The sequence below is a fragment of the Hyla sarda genome, unplaced genomic scaffold (genome assembly GCF_029499605.1).
Source record: "Hyla sarda isolate aHylSar1 unplaced genomic scaffold, aHylSar1.hap1 scaffold_2878, whole genome shotgun sequence".
Taxonomy (NCBI): domain Eukaryota; kingdom Metazoa; phylum Chordata; class Amphibia; order Anura; family Hylidae; genus Hyla; species Hyla sarda.
Genome location: NW_026609584.1, coordinates 1 through 22,548, shown reverse-complemented (window position 1 = coordinate 22,548; position 22,548 = coordinate 1). Strand labels below are relative to the sequence as shown.

The window sequence follows — 22,548 nt, the reverse complement described above, 5'->3', positions numbered from 1 at the left end:
CTTCTGCTGCTGCTGACTAAATGGCCTCCTTAATTGGATCATTTGAGTAGCCAGCACACCTGTGCAGGTAGGGCATGACATGATAGGCAGCTGCCTTGATAGCGGGTGGGTGCTGAATGTTCCTAATTGACAAAATAAGATTAATGCTTATGAAGAAATATAAAATCTCATCCCTTCCCCAATATCGCGCCACACCCCTACCCCTTAATTCCCTGGTTGAACGTGATGGACATATGTCTTTTTTCGACCGTACTAACTATGTAACTATGTAACATAACATGGGGGGGGGGGGGGGTCTCCTGGCTGTTCACACAGGTGTGTCATTGCTGTACATTGACCATGCATTGCTTCTGTGGTATTGCAAAGGCAAAGACAAATGCTTCCAGCCATCCATTGCACTAATGGATTGGTCATCAGCTGGCTGTCTATGTCCCGCATCAATATAGACCAAAGTACAGAGGGTTAGGCTATGCTATTGTGCACCTACCTGATGCATCAGAAGGTGCGAGGCCCTTGCTAAATTCTGTGCACAGACTTTGAGATCTATGCTTTAGACTGTATCTAAACCTGCTCCAACATGGACTGACATTCTGGCCTACTTTCAGCCGATGCGACTTGTCTGTCGCTGAACAGTCGCTTTTTATGTATTCAGCACCTATGTATAATGTTGTAAAAATGCTCTAGAAGCTAAAGTCGCAGAAATGTCACACATATTTGGCCTGCAACTTTCTGTGCGACAAATTCAGACAGGAAAAAATCAGTATAAATCCTTAGAAAATTATCCCCCAGTGTCTCCATCTGCTGGCGGTATTGAATAAGCATTGCTGCACTGATGGGGTATGCATTAGACGAAAAAAAAAGAAGAAAAAGAAGAATAATACGCCCAGAAAAGAGGCGAAAAGGAGAAAAACGTAAAAAAACGTGAAAAAAAAGTAAGAGGAAGAGAAGGGAAAAAAAAGGTGGAAATGGGTTTAAAAGTGATTTCGGCGGAGAAATATATATATATATATATATATATATATATATATATATATATATATATGCGCACACACACATATAGATATAAACGTATTCTCCGTTGAGATATTGCAGCCGCTGCTGTGTCCAGGCCCAGGAGCCTTAGCACTGTGCTGTGATGTCACTCAATACCACTGACATCACTAGGTGTAAACAACATCTCTCCTTTGCTGTGTATGTGACTATGGAGCTGTTTGGTGATGTCGTCTATTACGGCCTTCATAGAAGCAACAGGAGATTGTTGCATCCATCTTGAACCCTCAGAACTACAGTGCTATGATGTCACTCACTTCCACAGGCCTTGCAGAGTGTAAACAACAACAACCCAGCTTTGTTGTGTATGTAACCAAAGGGATTTGTGATGTCACCTAGAACCTTCACAGCAGCGACAGCTTTATGAGGAGCATCAGCACTGCTCTGCCTGAGCAGAACCATCACCGCCATAGGTTGTCAAATAACCCGGATTTAACCCACACAGGTAAGTCCAATGGGGTGCAGGCATGTCCTCTATGCTTACAGCTTCCGTGGGTGTTGGTTTGATACCGTTTGGGGACAGCCAAGGAGGCATCTGCAGGCAACAAAGGTAGGTGTGTGCTTGTGTGTGTGTTTCCTATGCAGATCCTAAGCCCAGTGTCACATGCAAGTAGGAGGAGTAAGAAGGGTTCCTGGCAAATCCGGGTTATGGATTGCATTTAAAAAGGCCCCGTGGGAGTGCAATGGGCCCCTGTCTTGCTGCTTAGCAATAATGGTATGGGTTTAGGTTCTGCTGTGTGTACTGGTGGTTGACTGCCCCCCAGCCCAGAGTGTGCATGGAAAATTGTCTGGCAGCCTCCCTGACAGCAAGCAGTGATAGTGCCCATGAAGGGGACCTTGTTGGGCCCGCCCCTTTCACGGTTATCGCTTCTCGGCCTTTTGGCTAAGATCAAGTGTAGTATCTGTTCTTATCAGTTTAATATCTGATACGTCCCCTATCTGGGGACCATATATTAAATGGATTTTTGAGAACGGGGGCCGATTTCGAAGCTTGCTTCCGTCGCCCTATGCATTGACCCGATATGGCAGTATCTTCGGGTACAGTGCACCACCCCCTTACAGGGTTAAAAAGAAAGATTCCTACTTTCATTGCTACCTGCTTGCTGGCTAGCCAGCTAGCCAGCCCTGTGGGCCTTGCTGCTGCTGCAGCCAAAAAACAAAAGGTGGTGCTGCTGCTGCTTCTGCTGCTTCTGCTTCTGCTTGTGTCTGGCCCCTGTTGGAGCGTCCAGGCACAGGACTTCTGCTGCTGCTGACTAAATGGCCTCCTTAATTGGATCATTTGAGTAGCCAGCACACCTGTGCAGGTAGGGCATGACATGATAGGCAGCTGCCTTGATAGCGGGTGGGTGCTGAATGTTCCTAATTGACAAAATAAGATTAATGCTTATGAAGAAATATAAAATCTCATCCCTTCCCCAATATCGCGCCACACCCCTACCCCTTAATTCCCTGGTTGAACGTGATGGACATATGTCTTTTTTCGACCGTACTAACTATGTAACTATGTAACATAACATGGGGGGGGGGGGGGGGGTCTCCTGGCTGTTCACACAGGTGTGTCATTGCTGTACATTGACCATGCATTGCTTCTGTGGTATTGCAAAGGCAAAGACAAATGCTTCCAGCCATCCATTGCACTAATGGATTGGTCATCAGCTGGCTGTCTATGTCCCGCATCAATATAGACCAAAGTACAGAGGGTTAGGCTATGCTATTGTGCACCTACCTGATGCATCAGAAGGTGCGAGGCCCTTGCTAAATTCTGTGCACAGACTTTGAGATCTATGCTTTAGACTGTATCTAAACCTGCTCCAACATGGACTGACATTCTGGCCTACTTTCAGCCGATGCGACTTGTCTGTCGCTGAACAGTCGCTTTTTATGTATTCAGCACCTATGTATAATGTTGTAAAAATGCTCTAGAAGCTAAAGTCGCAGAAATGTCACACATATTTGGCCTGCAACTTTCTGTGCGACAAATTCAGACAGGAAAAATCAGTATAAATCCTTAGAAAATTATCCCCCAGTGTCTCCATCTGCTGGCGGTATTGAATAAGCATTGCTGCACTGATGGGGTATGCATTAGACGAAAAAAAAGAAGAAAAAGAAGAATAATACGCCCAGAAAAGAGGCGAAAAGGAGAAAAACGTAAAAAAACGTGAAAAAAAAGTAAGAGGAAGAGAAGGGAAAAAAAGGTGGAAATGGGTTTAAAAGTGATTTCGGCGGAGAAATATATATATATATATATATATATATATATATATATATATATATATATATGCGCACACACACATATAGATATAAACGTATTCTCCGTTGAGATATTGCAGCCGCTGCTGTGTCCAGGCCCAGGAGCCTTAGCACTGTGCTGTGATGTCACTCAATACCACTGACATCACTAGGTGTAAACAACATCTCTCCTTTGCTGTGTATGTGACTATGGAGCTGTTTGGTGATGTCGTCTATTACGGCCTTCATAGAAGCAACAGGAGATTGTTGCATCCATCTTGAACCCTCAGAACTACAGTGCTATGATGTCACTCACTTCCACAGGCCTTGCAGAGTGTAAACAACAACAACCCAGCTTTGTTGTGTATGTAACCAAAGGGATTTGTGATGTCACCTAGAACCTTCACAGCAGCGACAGCTTTATGAGGAGCATCAGCACTGCTCTGCCTGAGCAGAACCATCACCGCCATAGGTTGTCAAATAACCCGGATTTAACCCACACAGGTAAGTCCAATGGGGTGCAGGCATGTCCTCTATGCTTACAGCTTCCCGTGGGTGTTGGTTTGATACCGTTTGGGGACAGCCAAGGAGGCATCTGCAGGCAACAAAGGTAGGTGTGTGCTTGTGTGTGTGTTTCCTATGCAGATCCTAAGCCCAGTGTCACATGCAAGTAGGAGGAGTAAGAAGGGTTCCTGGCAAATCCGGGTTATGGATTGCATTTAAAAAGGCCCCGTGGGAGTGCAATGGGCCCCTGTCTTGCTGCTTAGCAATAATGGTATGGGTTTAGGTTCTGCTGTGTGTACTGGTGGTTGACTGCCCCCCAGCCCAGAGTGTGCATGGAAAATTGTCTGGCAGCCTCCCTGACAGCAAGCAGTGATAGTGCCCATGAAGGGGACCTTGTTGGGCCCGCCCCTTTCACGGTTATCGCTTCTCGGCCTTTTGGCTAAGATCAAGTGTAGTATCTGTTCTTATCAGTTTAATATCTGATACGTCCCCTATCTGGGGACCATATATTAAATGGATTTTTGAGAACGGGGGCCGATTTCGAAGCTTGCTTCCGTCGCCCTATGCATTGACCCGATATGGCAGTATCTTCGGGTACAGTGCACCACCCCCTTACAGGGTTAAAAAGAAAGATTCCTACTTTCATTGCTACCTGCTTGCTGGCTAGCCAGCTAGCCAGCCCTGTGGGCCTTGCTGCTGCTGCAGCCAAAAAACAAAAGGTGGTGCTGCTGCTGCTTCTGCTGCTTCTGCTTCTGCTTGTGTCTGGCCCCTGTTGGAGCGTCCAGGCACAGGACTTCTGCTGCTGCTGACTAAATGGCCTCCTTAATTGGATCATTTGAGTAGCCAGCACACCTGTGCAGGTAGGGCATGACATGATAGGCAGCTGCCTTGATAGCGGGTGGGTGCTGAATGTTCCTAATTGACAAAATAAGATTAATGCTTATGAAGAAATATAAAATCTCATCCCTTCCCCAATATCGCGCCACACCCCTACCCCTTAATTCCCTGGTTGAACGTGATGGACATATGTCTTTTTTCGACCGTACTAACTATGTAACTATGTAACATAACATGGGGGGGGGGGGGGGTCTCCTGGCTGTTCACACAGGTGTGTCATTGCTGTACATTGACCATGCATTGCTTCTGTGGTATTGCAAAGGCAAAGACAAATGCTTCCAGCCATCCATTGCACTAATGGATTGGTCATCAGCTGGCTGTCTATGTCCCGCATCAATATAGACCAAAGTACAGAGGGTTAGGCTATGCTATTGTGCACCTACCTGATGCATCAGAAGGTGCGAGGCCCTTGCTAAATTCTGTGCACAGACTTTGAGATCTATGCTTTAGACTGTATCTAAACCTGCTCCAACATGGACTGACATTCTGGCCTACTTTCAGCCGATGCGACTTGTCTGTCGCTGAACAGTCGCTTTTTATGTATTCAGCACCTATGTATAATGTTGTAAAAATGCTCTAGAAGCTAAAGTCGCAGAAATGTCACACATATTTGGCCTGCAACTTTCTGTGCGACAAATTCAGACAGGAAAAATCAGTATAAATCCTTAGAAAATTATCCCCCAGTGTCTCCATCTGCTGGCGGTATTGAATAAGCATTGCTGCACTGATGGGGTATGCATTAGACGAAAAAAAAGAAGAAAAAGAAGAATAATACGCCCAGAAAAGAGGCGAAAAGGAGAAAAACGTAAAAAAACGTGAAAAAAAAGTAAGAGGAAGAGAAGGGAAAAAAAGGTGGAAATGGGTTTAAAAGTGATTTCGGCGGAGAAATATATATATATATATATATATATATATATATATATATATATATATGCGCACACACACATATAGATATAAACGTATTCTCCGTTGAGATATTGCAGCCGCTGCTGTGTCCAGGCCCAGGAGCCTTAGCACTGTGCTGTGATGTCACTCAATACCACTGACATCACTAGGTGTAAACAACATCTCTCCTTTGCTGTGTATGTGACTATGGAGCTGTTTGGTGATGTCGTCTATTACGGCCTTCATAGAAGCAACAGGAGATTGTTGCATCCATCTTGAACCCTCAGAACTACAGTGCTATGATGTCACTCACTTCCACAGGCCTTGCAGAGTGTAAACAACAACAACCCAGCTTTGTTGTGTATGTAACCAAAGGGATTTGTGATGTCACCTAGAACCTTCACAGCAGCGACAGCTTTATGAGGAGCATCAGCACTGCTCTGCCTGAGCAGAACCATCACCGCCATAGGTTGTCAAATAACCCGGATTTAACCCACACAGGTAAGTCCAATGGGGTGCAGGCATGTCCTCTATGCTTACAGCTTCCCGTGGGTGTTGGTTTGATACCGTTTGGGGACAGCCAAGGAGGCATCTGCAGGCAACAAAGGTAGGTGTGTGCTTGTGTGTGTGTTTCCTATGCAGATCCTAAGCCCAGTGTCACATGCAAGTAGGAGGAGTAAGAAGGGTTCCTGGCAAATCCGGGTTATGGATTGCATTTAAAAAGGCCCCGTGGGAGTGCAATGGGCCCCTGTCTTGCTGCTTAGCAATAATGGTATGGGTTTAGGTTCTGCTGTGTGTACTGGTGGTTGACTGCCCCCCAGCCCAGAGTGTGCATGGAAAATTGTCTGGCAGCCTCCCTGACAGCAAGCAGTGATAGTGCCCATGAAGGGGACCTTGTTGGGCCCGCCCCTTTCACGGTTATCGCTTCTCGGCCTTTTGGCTAAGATCAAGTGTAGTATCTGTTCTTATCAGTTTAATATCTGATACGTCCCCTATCTGGGGACCATATATTAAATGGATTTTTGAGAACGGGGGCCGATTTCGAAGCTTGCTTCCGTCGCCCTATGCATTGACCCGATATGGCAGTATCTTCGGGTACAGTGCACCACCCCCTTACAGGGTTAAAAAGAAAGATTCCTACTTTCATTGCTACCTGCTTGCTGGCTAGCCAGCTAGCCAGCCCTGTGGGCCTTGCTGCTGCTGCAGCCAAAAAACAAAAGGTGGTGCTGCTGCTGCTTCTGCTGCTTCTGCTTCTGCTTGTGTCTGGCCCCTGTTGGAGCGTCCAGGCACAGGACTTCTGCTGCTGCTGACTAAATGGCCTCCTTAATTGGATCATTTGAGTAGCCAGCACACCTGTGCAGGTAGGGCATGACATGATAGGCAGCTGCCTTGATAGCGGGTGGGTGCTGAATGTTCCTAATTGACAAAATAAGATTAATGCTTATGAAGAAATATAAAATCTCATCCCTTCCCCAATATCGCGCCACACCCCTACCCCTTAATTCCCTGGTTGAACGTGATGGACATATGTCTTTTTTCGACCGTACTAACTATGTAACTATGTAACATAACATGGGGGGGGGGGGGGGTCTCCTGGCTGTTCACACAGGTGTGTCATTGCTGTACATTGACCATGCATTGCTTCTGTGGTATTGCAAAGGCAAAGACAAATGCTTCCAGCCATCCATTGCACTAATGGATTGGTCATCAGCTGGCTGTCTATGTCCCGCATCAATATAGACCAAAGTACAGAGGGTTAGGCTATGCTATTGTGCACCTACCTGATGCATCAGAAGGTGCGAGGCCCTTGCTAAATTCTGTGCACAGACTTTGAGATCTATGCTTTAGACTGTATCTAAACCTGCTCCAACATGGACTGACATTCTGGCCTACTTTCAGCCGATGCGACTTGTCTGTCGCTGAACAGTCGCTTTTTATGTATTCAGCACCTATGTATAATGTTGTAAAAATGCTCTAGAAGCTAAAGTCGCAGAAATGTCACACATATTTGGCCTGCAACTTTCTGTGCGACAAATTCAGACAGGAAAAATCAGTATAAATCCTTAGAAAATTATCCCCCAGTGTCTCCATCTGCTGGCGGTATTGAATAAGCATTGCTGCACTGATGGGGTATGCATTAGACGAAAAAAAAGAAGAAAAAGAAGAATAATACGCCCAGAAAAGAGGCGAAAAGGAGAAAAACGTAAAAAAACGTGAAAAAAAAGTAAGAGGAAGAGAAGGGAAAAAAAGGTGGAAATGGGTTTAAAAGTGATTTCGGCGGAGAAATATATATATATATATATATATATATATATATATATATATATATATATATATATGCGCACACACACATATAGATATAAACGTATTCTCCGTTGAGATATTGCAGCCGCTGCTGTGTCCAGGCCCAGGAGCCTTAGCACTGTGCTGTGATGTCACTCAATACCACTGACATCACTAGGTGTAAACAACATCTCTCCTTTGCTGTGTATGTGACTATGGAGCTGTTTGGTGATGTCGTCTATTACGGCCTTCATAGAAGCAACAGGAGATTGTTGCATCCATCTTGAACCCTCAGAACTACAGTGCTATGATGTCACTCACTTCCACAGGCCTTGCAGAGTGTAAACAACAACAACCCAGCTTTGTTGTGTATGTAACCAAAGGGATTTGTGATGTCACCTAGAACCTTCACAGCAGCGACAGCTTTATGAGGAGCATCAGCACTGCTCTGCCTGAGCAGAACCATCACCGCCATAGGTTGTCAAATAACCCGGATTTAACCCACACAGGTAAGTCCAATGGGGTGCAGGCATGTCCTCTATGCTTACAGCTTCCCGTGGGTGTTGGTTTGATACCGTTTGGGGACAGCCAAGGAGGCATCTGCAGGCAACAAAGGTAGGTGTGTGCTTGTGTGTGTGTTTCCTATGCAGATCCTAAGCCCAGTGTCACATGCAAGTAGGAGGAGTAAGAAGGGTTCCTGGCAAATCCGGGTTATGGATTGCATTTAAAAAGGCCCCGTGGGAGTGCAATGGGCCCCTGTCTTGCTGCTTAGCAATAATGGTATGGGTTTAGGTTCTGCTGTGTGTACTGGTGGTTGACTGCCCCCCAGCCCAGAGTGTGCATGGAAAATTGTCTGGCAGCCTCCCTGACAGCAAGCAGTGATAGTGCCCATGAAGGGGACCTTGTTGGGCCCGCCCCTTTCACGGTTATCGCTTCTCGGCCTTTTGGCTAAGATCAAGTGTAGTATCTGTTCTTATCAGTTTTTCATGCCGGTGGACAGTAACGCCGGTATGGGGCTGGTGGGGATAGGTGCTTCATGGAGGATGCAGGTGTACCAGGGCTTTCCGGGGCTGGTTCTGAGGAATCAGCTCGACGGCTGCCCCGATGTGACCTGTTCCCTCCGGGTCTCGCCATGAGGCTGAGAGGGTCTAGAGCCGAGGTACTTTTGTGCCTCGGGGAGTGGTGACCCCGAGGTGCCGAAACTCACTGGGAGGATAGACTCACTGAGTTGAAGCACGGGCACCATAATCTCTTCACCTTGTGGCACTCACCTCTTGATTCCCGGCCTTCTGGCTAGGATCAGAGAAATTTTTATAGATCCGGCCGGATGTCCGGGCAGTATATCTGCACACATTCACTTATTTATTTCTTTTTTGTCTCACTGTGTCACTTTTTGCGTGTTGTGTGTTCACAGGATTGGTCAGGATGCGGTAGCCCTTCAGGGTGTCCCTCCTGGCGGTCTAGGGGAGGTGTGTGTGGCCATTAGGTTCCGCACCTCCCTGCAAACACCCCGGGTACTCCTGCTTTGGCAGGGTACCTACCGTAATCGGCTCTGCGGGCAGATACCTTGGCTAACGCCAAGGGGGATGCCGGGAGCATTTGTGGTCCCCTAGTAGCTTCGGCGAAAAGGGACATCGAACCTGGAACCTCGCAGGTACCTTTTGGTCCGGAGGCGAAGGGTAAGGTTTGTTGGGGGGCCTCTCTCCTATCGGAGAAGGGCTTGCGATAGACCGCATCCTTTGTGCACGTTTTTTTTAGTGTAACACGTTTGCACTTTTTCTTGCACTTTGGGTGAATCGAAAGCACGTTCCTCGGCTTTAGATAAAAAAAAAAAAAAAAAAAAAAATCTGTTCTTATCAGTTTAATATCTGATACGTCCCCTATCTGGGGACCATATATTAAATGGATTTTTGAGAACGGGGGCCGATTTCGAAGCTTGCTTCCGTCGCCCTATGCATTGACCCGATATGGCAGTATCTTCGGGTACAGTGCACCACCCCCTTACAGGGTTAAAAAGAAAGATTCCTACTTTCATTGCTACCTGCTTGCTGGCTAGCCAGCTAGCCAGCCCTGTGGGCCTTGCTGCTGCTGCAGCCAAAAAACAAAAGGTGGTGCTGCTGCTGCTTCTGCTGCTTCTGCTTCTGCTTGTGTCTGGCCCCTGTTGGAGCGTCCAGGCACAGGACTTCTGCTGCTGCTGACTAAATGGCCTCCTTAATTGGATCATTTGAGTAGCCAGCACACCTGTGCAGGTAGGGCATGACATGATAGGCAGCTGCCTTGATAGCGGGTGGGTGCTGAATGTTCCTAATTGACAAAATAAGATTAATGCTTATGAAGAAATATAAAATCTCATCCCTTCCCCAATATCGCGCCACACCCCTACCCCTTAATTCCCTGGTTGAACGTGATGGACATATGTCTTTTTTCGACCGTACTAACTATGTAACTATGTAACATAACATGGGGGGGGGGGGGGGGTCTCCTGGCTGTTCACACAGGTGTGTCATTGCTGTACATTGACCATGCATTGCTTCTGTGGTATTGCAAAGGCAAAGACAAATGCTTCCAGCCATCCATTGCACTAATGGATTGGTCATCAGCTGGCTGTCTATGTCCCGCATCAATATAGACCAAAGTACAGAGGGTTAGGCTATGCTATTGTGCACCTACCTGATGCATCAGAAGGTGCGAGGCCCTTGCTAAATTCTGTGCACAGACTTTGAGATCTATGCTTTAGACTGTATCTAAACCTGCTCCAACATGGACTGACATTCTGGCCTACTTTCAGCCGATGCGACTTGTCTGTCGCTGAACAGTCGCTTTTTATGTATTCAGCACCTATGTATAATGTTGTAAAAATGCTCTAGAAGCTAAAGTCGCAGAAATGTCACACATATTTGGCCTGCAACTTTCTGTGCGACAAATTCAGACAGGAAAAATCAGTATAAATCCTTAGAAAATTATCCCCCAGTGTCTCCATCTGCTGGCGGTATTGAATAAGCATTGCTGCACTGATGGGGTATGCATTAGACGAAAAAAAAGAAGAAAAAGAAGAATAATACGCCCAGAAAAGAGGCGAAAAGGAGAAAAACGTAAAAAAACGTGAAAAAAAAGTAAGAGGAAGAGAAGGGAAAAAAAGGTGGAAATGGGTTTAAAAGTGATTTCGGCGGAGAAATATATATATATATATATATATATATATATATATATATATATATATATATATATATATGCGCACACACACATATAGATATAAACGTATTCTCCGTTGAGATATTGCAGCCGCTGCTGTGTCCAGGCCCAGGAGCCTTAGCACTGTGCTGTGATGTCACTCAATACCACTGACATCACTAGGTGTAAACAACATCTCTCCTTTGCTGTGTATGTGACTATGGAGCTGTTTGGTGATGTCGTCTATTACGGCCTTCATAGAAGCAACAGGAGATTGTTGCATCCATCTTGAACCCTCAGAACTACAGTGCTATGATGTCACTCACTTCCACAGGCCTTGCAGAGTGTAAACAACAACAACCCAGCTTTGTTGTGTATGTAACCAAAGGGATTTGTGATGTCACCTAGAACCTTCACAGCAGCGACAGCTTTATGAGGAGCATCAGCACTGCTCTGCCTGAGCAGAACCATCACCGCCATAGGTTGTCAAATAACCCGGATTTAACCCACACAGGTAAGTCCAATGGGGTGCAGGCATGTCCTCTATGCTTACAGCTTCCCGTGGGTGTTGGTTTGATACCGTTTGGGGACAGCCAAGGAGGCATCTGCAGGCAACAAAGGTAGGTGTGTGCTTGTGTGTGTGTTTCCTATGCAGATCCTAAGCCCAGTGTCACATGCAAGTAGGAGGAGTAAGAAGGGTTCCTGGCAAATCCGGGTTATGGATTGCATTTAAAAAGGCCCCGTGGGAGTGCAATGGGCCCCTGTCTTGCTGCTTAGCAATAATGGTATGGGTTTAGGTTCTGCTGTGTGTACTGGTGGTTGACTGCCCCCCAGCCCAGAGTGTGCATGGAAAATTGTCTGGCAGCCTCCCTGACAGCAAGCAGTGATAGTGCCCATGAAGGGGACCTTGTTGGGCCCGCCCCTTTCACGGTTATCGCTTCTCGGCCTTTTGGCTAAGATCAAGTGTAGTATCTGTTCTTATCAGTTTAATATCTGATACGTCCCCTATCTGGGGACCATATATTAAATGGATTTTTGAGAACGGGGGCCGATTTCGAAGCTTGCTTCCGTCGCCCTATGCATTGACCCGATATGGCAGTATCTTCGGGTACAGTGCACCACCCCCTTACAGGGTTAAAAAGAAAGATTCCTACTTTCATTGCTACCTGCTTGCTGGCTAGCCAGCTAGCCAGCCCTGTGGGCCTTGCTGCTGCTGCAGCCAAAAAACAAAAGGTGGTGCTGCTGCTGCTTCTGCTTCTGCTTGTGTCTGGCCCCTGTTGGAGCGTCCAGGCACAGGACTTCTGCTGCTGCTGACTAAATGGCCTCCTTAATTGGATCATTTGAGTAGCCAGCACACCTGTGCAGGTAGGGCATGACATGATAGGCAGCTGCCTTGATAGCGGGTGGGTGCTGAATGTTCCTAATTGACAAAATAAGATTAATGCTTATGAAGAAATATAAAATCTCATCCCTTCCCCAATATCGCGCCACACCCCTACCCCTTAATTCCCTGGTTGAACGTGATGGACATATGTCTTTTTTCGACCGTACTAACTATGTAACTATGTAACATAACATGGGGGGGGGGGGGGGGTCTCCTGGCTGTTCACACAGGTGTGTCATTGCTGTACATTGACCATGCATTGCTTCTGTGGTATTGCAAAGGCAAAGACAAATGCTTCCAGCCATCCATTGCACTAATGGATTGGTCATCAGCTGGCTGTCTATGTCCCGCATCAATATAGACCAAAGTACAGAGGGTTAGGCTATGCTATTGTGCACCTACCTGATGCATCAGAAGGTGCGAGGCCCTTGCTAAATTCTGTGCACAGACTTTGAGATCTATGCTTTAGACTGTATCTAAACCTGCTCCAACATGGACTGACATTCTGGCCTACTTTCAGCCGATGCGACTTGTCTGTCGCTGAACAGTCGCTTTTTATGTATTCAGCACCTATGTATAATGTTGTAAAAATGCTCTAGAAGCTAAAGTCGCAGAAATGTCACACATATTTGGCCTGCAACTTTCTGTGCGACAAATTCAGACAGGAAAAATCAGTATAAATCCTTAGAAAATTATCCCCCAGTGTCTCCATCTGCTGGCGGTATTGAATAAGCATTGCTGCACTGATGGGGTATGCATTAGACGAAAAAAAAGAAGAAAAAGAAGAATAATACGCCCAGAAAAGAGGCGAAAAGGAGAAAAACGTAAAAAAACGTGAAAAAAAAGTAAGAGGAAGAGAAGGGAAAAAAAGGTGGAAATGGGTTTAAAAGTGATTTCGGCGGAGAAATATATATATATATATATATATATATATATATATATATATATATATATATATATGCGCACACACACATATAGATATAAACGTATTCTCCGTTGAGATATTGCAGCCGCTGCTGTGTCCAGGCCCAGGAGCCTTAGCACTGTGCTGTGATGTCACTCAATACCACTGACATCACTAGGTGTAAACAACATCTCTCCTTTGCTGTGTATGTGACTATGGAGCTGTTTGGTGATGTCGTCTATTACGGCCTTCATAGAAGCAACAGGAGATTGTTGCATCCATCTTGAACCCTCAGAACTACAGTGCTATGATGTCACTCACTTCCACAGGCCTTGCAGAGTGTAAACAACAACAACCCAGCTTTGTTGTGTATGTAACCAAAGGGATTTGTGATGTCACCTAGAACCTTCACAGCAGCGACAGCTTTATGAGGAGCATCAGCACTGCTCTGCCTGAGCAGAACCATCACCGCCATAGGTTGTCAAATAACCCGGATTTAACCCACACAGGTAAGTCCAATGGGGTGCAGGCATGTCCTCTATGCTTACAGCTTCCCGTGGGTGTTGGTTTGATACCGTTTGGGGACAGCCAAGGAGGCATCTGCAGGCAACAAAGGTAGGTGTGTGCTTGTGTGTGTGTTTCCTATGCAGATCCTAAGCCCAGTGTCACATGCAAGTAGGAGGAGTAAGAAGGGTTCCTGGCAAATCCGGGTTATGGATTGCATTTAAAAAGGCCCCGTGGGAGTGCAATGGGCCCCTGTCTTGCTGCTTAGCAATAATGGTATGGGTTTAGGTTCTGCTGTGTGTACTGGTGGTTGACTGCCCCCCAGCCCAGAGTGTGCATGGAAAATTGTCTGGCAGCCTCCCTGACAGCAAGCAGTGATAGTGCCCATGAAGGGGACCTTGTTGGGCCCGCCCCTTTCACGGTTATCGCTTCTCGGCCTTTTGGCTAAGATCAAGTGTAGTATCTGTTCTTATCAGTTTAATATCTGATACGTCCCCTATCTGGGGACCATATATTAAATGGATTTTTGAGAACGGGGGCCGATTTCGAAGCTTGCTTCCGTCGCCCTATGCATTGACCCGATATGGCAGTATCTTCGGGTACAGTGCACCACCCCCTTACAGGGTTAAAAAGAAAGATTCCTACTTTCATTGCTACCTGCTTGCTGGCTAGCCAGCTAGCCAGCCCTGTGGGCCTTGCTGCTGCTGCAGCCAAAAAACAAAAGGTGGTGCTGCTGCTGCTTCTGCTGCTTCTGCTTCTGCTTGTGTCTGGCCCCTGTTGGAGCGTCCAGGCACAGGACTTCTGCTGCTGCTGACTAAATGGCCTCCTTAATTGGATCATTTGAGTAGCCAGCACACCTGTGCAGGTAGGGCATGACATGATAGGCAGCTGCCTTGATAGCGGGTGGGTGCTGAATGTTCCTAATTGACAAAATAAGATTAATGCTTATGAAGAAATATAAAATCTCATCCCTTCCCCAATATCGCGCCACACCCCTACCCCTTAATTCCCTGGTTGAACGTGATGGACATATGTCTTTTTTCGACCGTACTAACTATGTAACTATGTAACATAACATGGGGGGGGGGGGGGGTCTCCTGGCTGTTCACACAGGTGTGTCATTGCTGTACATTGACCATGCATTGCTTCTGTGGTATTGCAAAGGCAAAGACAAATGCTTCCAGCCATCCATTGCACTAATGGATTGGTCATCAGCTGGCTGTCTATGTCCCGCATCAATATAGACCAAAGTACAGAGGGTTAGGCTATGCTATTGTGCACCTACCTGATGCATCAGAAGGTGCGAGGCCCTTGCTAAATTCTGTGCACAGACTTTGAGATCTATGCTTTAGACTGTATCTAAACCTGCTCCAACATGGACTGACATTCTGGCCTACTTTCAGCCGATGCGACTTGTCTGTCGCTGAACAGTCGCTTTTTATGTATTCAGCACCTATGTATAATGTTGTAAAAATGCTCTAGAAGCTAAAGTCGCAGAAATGTCACACATATTTGGCCTGCAACTTTCTGTGCGACAAATTCAGACAGGAAAAATCAGTATAAATCCTTAGAAAATTATCCCCCAGTGTCTCCATCTGCTGGCGGTATTGAATAAGCATTGCTGCACTGATGGGGTATGCATTAGACGAAAAAAAAGAAGAAAAAGAAGAATAATACGCCCAGAAAAGAGGCGAAAAGGAGAAAAACGTAAAAAAACGTGAAAAAAAAGTAAGAGGAAGAGAAGGGAAAAAAAGGTGGAAATGGGTTTAAAAGTGATTTCGGCGGAGAAATATATATATATATATATATATATATATATATATATATATATATATATATATATGCGCACACACACATATAGATATAAACGTATTCTCCGTTGAGATATTGCAGCCGCTGCTGTGTCCAGGCCCAGGAGCCTTAGCACTGTGCTGTGATGTCACTCAATACCACTGACATCACTAGGTGTAAACAACATCTCTCCTTTGCTGTGTATGTGACTATGGAGCTGTTTGGTGATGTCGTCTATTACGGCCTTCATAGAAGCAACAGGAGATTGTTGCATCCATCTTGAACCCTCAGAACTACAGTGCTATGATGTCACTCACTTCCACAGGCCTTGCAGAGTGTAAACAACAACAACCCAGCTTTGTTGTGTATGTAACCAAAGGGATTTGTGATGTCACCTAGAACCTTCACAGCAGCGACAGCTTTATGAGGAGCATCAGCACTGCTCTGCCTGAGCAGAACCATCACCGCCATAGGTTGTCAAATAACCCGGATTTAACCCACACAGGTAAGTCCAATGGGGTGCAGGCATGTCCTCTATGCTTACAGCTTCCCGTGGGTGTTGGTTTGATACCGTTTGGGGACAGCCAAGGAGGCATCTGCAGGCAACAAAGGTAGGTGTGTGCTTGTGTGTGTGTTTCCTATGCAGATCCTAAGCCCAGTGTCACATGCAAGTAGGAGGAGTAAGAAGGGTTCCTGGCAAATCCGGGTTATGGATTGCATTTAAAAAGGCCCCGTGGGAGTGCAATGGGCCCCTGTCTTGCTGCTTAGCAATAATGGTATGGGTTTAGGTTCTGCTGTGTGTACTGGTGGTTGACTGCCCCCCAGCCCAGAGTGTGCATGGAAAATTGTCTGGCAGCCTCCCTGACAGCAAGCAGTGATAGTGCCCATGAAGGGGACCTTGTTGGGCCCGCCCCTTTCACGGTTATCGCTTCTCGGCCTTTTGGCTAAGATCAAGTGTAGTATCTGTTCTTATCAGTTTAATATCTGATACGTCCCCTATCTGGGGACCATATATTAAATGGATTTTTGAGAACGGGGGCCGATTTCGAAGCTTGCTTCCGTCGCCCTATGCATTGACCCGATATGGCAGTATCTTCGGGTACAGTGCACCACCCCCTTACAGGGTTAAAAAGAAAGATTCCTACTTTCATTGCTACCTGCTTGCTGGCTAGCCAGCTAGCCAGCCCTGTGGGCCTTGCTGCTGCTGCAGCCAAAAAACAAAAGGTGGTGCTGCTGCTGCTTCTGCTGCTTCTGCTTCTGCTTGTGTCTGGCCCCTGTTGGAGCGTCCAGGCACAGGACTTCTGCTGCTGCTGACTAAATGGCCTCCTTAATTGGATCATTTGAGTAGCCAGCACACCTGTGCAGGTAGGGCATGACATGATAGGCAGCTGCCTTGATAGCGGGTGGGTGCTGAATGTTCCTAATTGACAAAATAAGATTAATGCTTATGAAGAAATATAAAATCTCATCCCTTCCCCAATATCGCGCCACACCCCTACCCCTTAATTCCCTGGTTGAACGTGATGGACATATGTCTTTTTTCGACCGTACTAACTATGTAACTATGTAACATAACATGGGGGGGGGGGGGGGGTCTCCTGGCTGTTCACACAGGTGTGTCATTGCTGTACATTGACCATGCATTGCTTCTGTGGTATTGCAAAGGCAAAGACAAATGCTTCCAGCCATCCATTGCACTAATGGATTGGTCATCAGCTGGCTGTCTATGTCCCGCATCAATATAGACCAAAGTACAGAGGGTTAGGCTATGCTATTGTGCACCTACCTGATGCATCAGAAGGTGCGAGGCCCTTGCTAAATTCTGTGCACAGACTTTGAGATCTATGCTTTAGACTGTATCTAAACCTGCTCCAACATGGACTGACATTCTGGCCTACTTTCAGCCGATGCGACTTGTCTGTCGCTGAACAGTCGCTTTTTATGTATTCAGCACCTATGTATAATGTTGTAAAAATGCTCTAGAAGCTAAAGTCGCAGAAATGTCACACATATTTGGCCTGCAACTTTCTGTGCGACAAATTCAGACAGGAAAAATCAGTATAAATCCTTAGAAAATTATCCCCCAGTGTCTCCATCTGCTGGCGGTATTGAATAAGCATTGCTGCACTGATGGGGTATGCATTAGACGAAAAAAAAGAAGAAAAAGAAGAATAATACGCCCAGAAAAGAGGCGAAAAGGAGAAAAACGTAAAAAAACGTGAAAAAAAAGTAAGAGGAAGAGAAGGGAAAAAAAGGTGGAAATGGGTTTAAAAGTGATTTCGGCGGAGAAATATATATATATATATATATATATATATATATATATATATATATATATGCGCACACACACATATAGATATAAACGTATTCTCCGTTGAGATATTGCAGCCGCTGCTGTGTCCAGGCCCAGGAGCCTTAGCACTGTGCTGTGATGTCACTCAATACCACTGACATCACTAGGTGTAAACAACATCTCTCCTTTGCTGTGTATGTGACTATGGAGCTGTTTGGTGATGTCGTCTATTACGGCCTTCATAGAAGCAACAGGAGATTGTTGCATCCATCTTGAACCCTCAGAACTACAGTGCTATGATGTCACTCACTTCCACAGGCCTTGCAGAGTGTAAACAACAACAACCCAGCTTTGTTGTGTATGTAACCAAAGGGATTTGTGATGTCACCTAGAACCTTCACAGCAGCGACAGCTTTATGAGGAGCATCAGCACTGCTCTGCCTGAGCAGAACCATCACCGCCATAGGTTGTCAAATAACCCGGATTTAACCCACACAGGTAAGTCCAATGGGGTGCAGGCATGTCCTCTATGCTTACAGCTTCCCGTGGGTGTTGGTTTGATACCGTTTGGGGACAGCCAAGGAGGCATCTGCAGGCAACAAAGGTAGGTGTGTGCTTGTGTGTGTGTTTCCTATGCAGATCCTAAGCCCAGTGTCACATGCAAGTAGGAGGAGTAAGAAGGGTTCCTGGCAAATCCGGGTTATGGATTGCATTTAAAAAGGCCCCGTGGGAGTGCAATGGGCCCCTGTCTTGCTGCTTAGCAATAATGGTATGGGTTTAGGTTCTGCTGTGTGTACTGGTGGTTGACTGCCCCCCAGCCCAGAGTGTGCATGGAAAATTGTCTGGCAGCCTCCCTGACAGCAAGCAGTGATAGTGCCCATGAAGGGGACCTTGTTGGGCCCGCCCCTTTCACGGTTATCGCTTCTCGGCCTTTTGGCTAAGATCAAGTGTAGTATCTGTTCTTATCAGTTTAATATCTGATACGTCCCCTATCTGGGGACCATATATTAAATGGATTTTTGAGAACGGGGGCCGATTTCGAAGCTTGCTTCCGTCGCCCTATGCATTGACCCGATATGGCAGTATCTTCGGGTACAGTGCACCACCCCCTTACAGGGTTAAAAAGAAAGATTCCTACTTTCATTGCTACCTGCTTGCTGGCTAGCCAGCTAGCCAGCCCTGTGGGCCTTGCTGCTGCTGCAGCCAAAAAACAAAAGGTGGTGCTGCTGCTGCTTCTGCTGCTTCTGCTTCTGCTTGTGTCTGGCCCCTGTTGGAGCGTCCAGGCACAGGACTTCTGCTGCTGCTGACTAAATGGCCTCCTTAATTGGATCATTTGAGTAGCCAGCACACCTGTGCAGGTAGGGCATGACATGATAGGCAGCTGCCTTGATAGCGGGTGGGTGCTGAATGTTCCTAATTGACAAAATAAGATTAATGCTTATGAAGAAATATAAAATCTCATCCCTTCCCCAATATCGCGCCACACCCCTACCCCTTAATTCCCTGGTTGAACGTGATGGACATATGTCTTTTTTCGACCGTACTAACTATGTAACTATGTAACATAACATGGGGGGGGGGGGGGGGTCTCCTGGCTGTTCACACAGGTGTGTCATTGCTGTACATTGACCATGCATTGCTTCTGTGGTATTGCAAAGGCAAAGACAAATGCTTCCAGCCATCCATTGCACTAATGGATTGGTCATCAGCTGGCTGTCTATGTCCCGCATCAATATAGACCAAAGTACAGAGGGTTAGGCTATGCTATTGTGCACCTACCTGATGCATCAGAAGGTGCGAGGCCCTTGCTAAATTCTGTGCACAGACTTTGAGATCTATGCTTTAGACTGTATCTAAACCTGCTCCAACATGGACTGACATTCTGGCCTACTTTCAGCCGATGCGACTTGTCTGTCGCTGAACAGTCGCTTTTTATGTATTCAGCACCTATGTATAATGTTGTAAAAATGCTCTAGAAGCTAAAGTCGCAGAAATGTCACACATATTTGGCCTGCAACTTTCTGTGCGACAAATTCAGACAGGAAAAATCAGTATAAATCCTTAGAAAATTATCCCCCAGTGTCTCCATCTGCTGGCGGTATTGAATAAGCATTGCTGCACTGATGGGGTATGCATTAGACGAAAAAAAAGAAGAAAAAGAAGAATAATACGCCCAGAAAAGAGGCGAAAAGGAGAAAAACGTAAAAAAACGTGAAAAAAAAGTAAGAGGAAGAGAAGGGAAAAAAAGGTGGAAATGGGTTTAAAAGTGATTTCGGCGGAGAAATATATATATATATATATATATATATATATATATATATATATATATATATGCGCACACACACATATAGATATAAACGTATTCTCCGTTGAGATATTGCAGCCGCTGCTGTGTCCAGGCCCAGGAGCCTTAGCACTGTGCTGTGATGTCACTCAATACCACTGACATCACTAGGTGTAAACAACATCTCTCCTTTGCTGTGTATGTGACTATGGAGCTGTTTGGTGATGTCGTCTATTACGGCCTTCATAGAAGCAACAGGAGATTGTTGCATCCATCTTGAACCCTCAGAACTACAGTGCTATGATGTCACTCACTTCCACAGGCCTTGCAGAGTGTAAACAACAACAACCCAGCTTTGTTGTGTATGTAACCAAAGGGATTTGTGATGTCACCTAGAACCTTCACAGCAGCGACAGCTTTATGAGGAGCATCAGCACTGCTCTGCCTGAGCAGAACCATCACCGCCATAGGTTGTCAAATAACCCGGATTTAACCCACACAGGTAAGTCCAATGGGGTGCAGGCATGTCCTCTATGCTTACAGCTTCCCGTGGGTGTTGGTTTGATACCGTTTGGGGACAGCCAAGGAGGCATCTGCAGGCAACAAAGGTAGGTGTGTGCTTGTGTGTGTGTTTCCTATGCAGATCCTAAGCCCAGTGTCACATGCAAGTAGGAGGAGTAAGAAGGGTTCCTGGCAAATCCGGGTTATGGATTGCATTTAAAAAGGCCCCGTGGGAGTGCAATGGGCCCCTGTCTTGCTGCTTAGCAATAATGGTATGGGTTTAGGTTCTGCTGTGTGTACTGGTGGTTGACTGCCCCCCAGCCCAGAGTGTGCATGGAAAATTGTCTGGCAGCCTCCCTGACAGCAAGCAGTGATAGTGCCCATGAAGGGGACCTTGTTGGGCCCGCCCCTTTCACGGTTATCGCTTCTCGGCCTTTTGGCTAAGATCAAGTGTAGTATCTGTTCTTATCAGTTTAATATCTGATACGTCCCCTATCTGGGGACCATATATTAAATGGATTTTTGAGAACGGGGGCCGATTTCGAAGCTTGCTTCCGTCGCCCTATGCATTGACCCGATATGGCAGTATCTTCGGGTACAGTGCACCACCCCCTTACAGGGTTAAAAAGAAAGATTCCTACTTTCATTGCTACCTGCTTGCTGGCTAGCCAGCTAGCCAGCCCTGTGGGCCTTGCTGCTGCTGCAGCCAAAAAACAAAAGGTGGTGCTGCTGCTGCTTCTGCTGCTTCTGCTTCTGCTTGTGTCTGGCCCCTGTTGGAGCGTCCAGGCACAGGACTTCTGCTGCTGCTGACTAAATGGCCTCCTTAATTGGATCATTTGAGTAGCCAGCACACCTGTGCAGGTAGGGCATGACATGATAGGCAGCTGCCTTGATAGCGGGTGGGTGCTGAATGTTCCTAATTGACAAAATAAGATTAATGCTTATGAAGAAATATAAAATCTCATCCCTTCCCCAATATCGCGCCACACCCCTACCCCTTAATTCCCTGGTTGAACGTGATGGACATATGTCTTTTTTCGACCGTACTAACTATGTAACTATGTAACATAACATGGGGGGGGGGGGGGGGGGTCTCCTGGCTGTTCACACAGGTGTGTCATTGCTGTACATTGACCATGCATTGCTTCTGTGGTATTGCAAAGGCAAAGACAAATGCTTCCAGCCATCCATTGCACTAATGGATTGGTCATCAGCTGGCTGTCTATGTCCCGCATCAATATAGACCAAAGTACAGAGGGTTAGGCTATGCTATTGTGCACCTACCTGATGCATCAGAAGGTGCGAGGCCCTTGCTAAATTCTGTGCACAGACTTTGAGATCTATGCTTTAGACTGTATCTAAACCTGCTCCAACATGGACTGACATTCTGGCCTACTTTCAGCCGATGCGACTTGTCTGTCGCTGAACAGTCGCTTTTTATGTATTCAGCACCTATGTATAATGTTGTAAAAATGCTCTAGAAGCTAAAGTCGCAGAAATGTCACACATATTTGGCCTGCAACTTTCTGTGCGACAAATTCAGACAGGAAAAATCAGTATAAATCCTTAGAAAATTATCCCCCAGTGTCTCCATCTGCTGGCGGTATTGAATAAGCATTGCTGCACTGATGGGGTATGCATTAGACGAAAAAAAAGAAGAAAAAGAAGAATAATACGCCCAGAAAAGAGGCGAAAAGGAGAAAAACGTAAAAAAACGTGAAAAAAAAGTAAGAGGAAGAGAAGGGAAAAAAAGGTGGAAATGGGTTTAAAGTGATTTCGGCGGAGAAATATATATATATATATATATATATATATATATATATATATATATATATGCGCACACACACATATAGATATAAACGTATTCT

The 22,548-nt window shown here is 46.1% G+C and overlaps 9 non-coding genes and 1 pseudogene across 9 annotated transcripts; all 10 read left to right on the top strand.

Moving 5' to 3' along the window:
* Positions 1–1,913: 1,913 nt before the first annotated feature.
* On the top strand, positions 1,914–2,104 carry LOC130326787 (U2 spliceosomal RNA). The gene has a single exon (XR_008871333.1). It is a non-coding gene; the product is annotated as a U2 spliceosomal RNA (small nuclear RNA).
* Positions 2,105–4,202: 2,098 nt separating this feature from the next.
* LOC130326786 (U2 spliceosomal RNA) lies at positions 4,203–4,393 on the top strand. Its single transcript, XR_008871332.1, has one exon. It is a non-coding gene; the product is annotated as a U2 spliceosomal RNA (small nuclear RNA).
* A 2,092-nt stretch (positions 4,394–6,485) lies between these two features.
* LOC130326785 (U2 spliceosomal RNA) lies at positions 6,486–6,676 on the top strand. Its single transcript, XR_008871331.1, has one exon. It is a non-coding gene; the product is annotated as a U2 spliceosomal RNA (small nuclear RNA).
* A 2,100-nt stretch (positions 6,677–8,776) lies between these two features.
* On the top strand, positions 8,777–8,914 carry LOC130326792 (U2 spliceosomal RNA; annotated as a pseudogene).
* Positions 8,915–9,658: 744 nt separating this feature from the next.
* Positions 9,659–9,847, top strand: LOC130326791 (U2 spliceosomal RNA). Its single transcript, XR_008871337.1, has one exon. It is a non-coding gene; the product is annotated as a U2 spliceosomal RNA (small nuclear RNA).
* A 2,105-nt stretch (positions 9,848–11,952) lies between these two features.
* On the top strand, positions 11,953–12,143 carry LOC130326797 (U2 spliceosomal RNA). The gene has a single exon (XR_008871341.1). It is a non-coding gene; the product is annotated as a U2 spliceosomal RNA (small nuclear RNA).
* A 2,092-nt stretch (positions 12,144–14,235) lies between these two features.
* LOC130326796 (U2 spliceosomal RNA) lies at positions 14,236–14,426 on the top strand. Its single transcript, XR_008871340.1, has one exon. It is a non-coding gene; the product is annotated as a U2 spliceosomal RNA (small nuclear RNA).
* A 2,100-nt stretch (positions 14,427–16,526) lies between these two features.
* Positions 16,527–16,717, top strand: LOC130326795 (U2 spliceosomal RNA). The gene has a single exon (XR_008871339.1). It is a non-coding gene; the product is annotated as a U2 spliceosomal RNA (small nuclear RNA).
* Positions 16,718–18,812: 2,095 nt separating this feature from the next.
* LOC130326793 (U2 spliceosomal RNA) lies at positions 18,813–19,003 on the top strand. The gene has a single exon (XR_008871338.1). It is a non-coding gene; the product is annotated as a U2 spliceosomal RNA (small nuclear RNA).
* A 2,097-nt stretch (positions 19,004–21,100) lies between these two features.
* On the top strand, positions 21,101–21,291 carry LOC130326784 (U2 spliceosomal RNA). The gene has a single exon (XR_008871330.1). It is a non-coding gene; the product is annotated as a U2 spliceosomal RNA (small nuclear RNA).
* Positions 21,292–22,548: the final 1,257 nt, after the last annotated feature.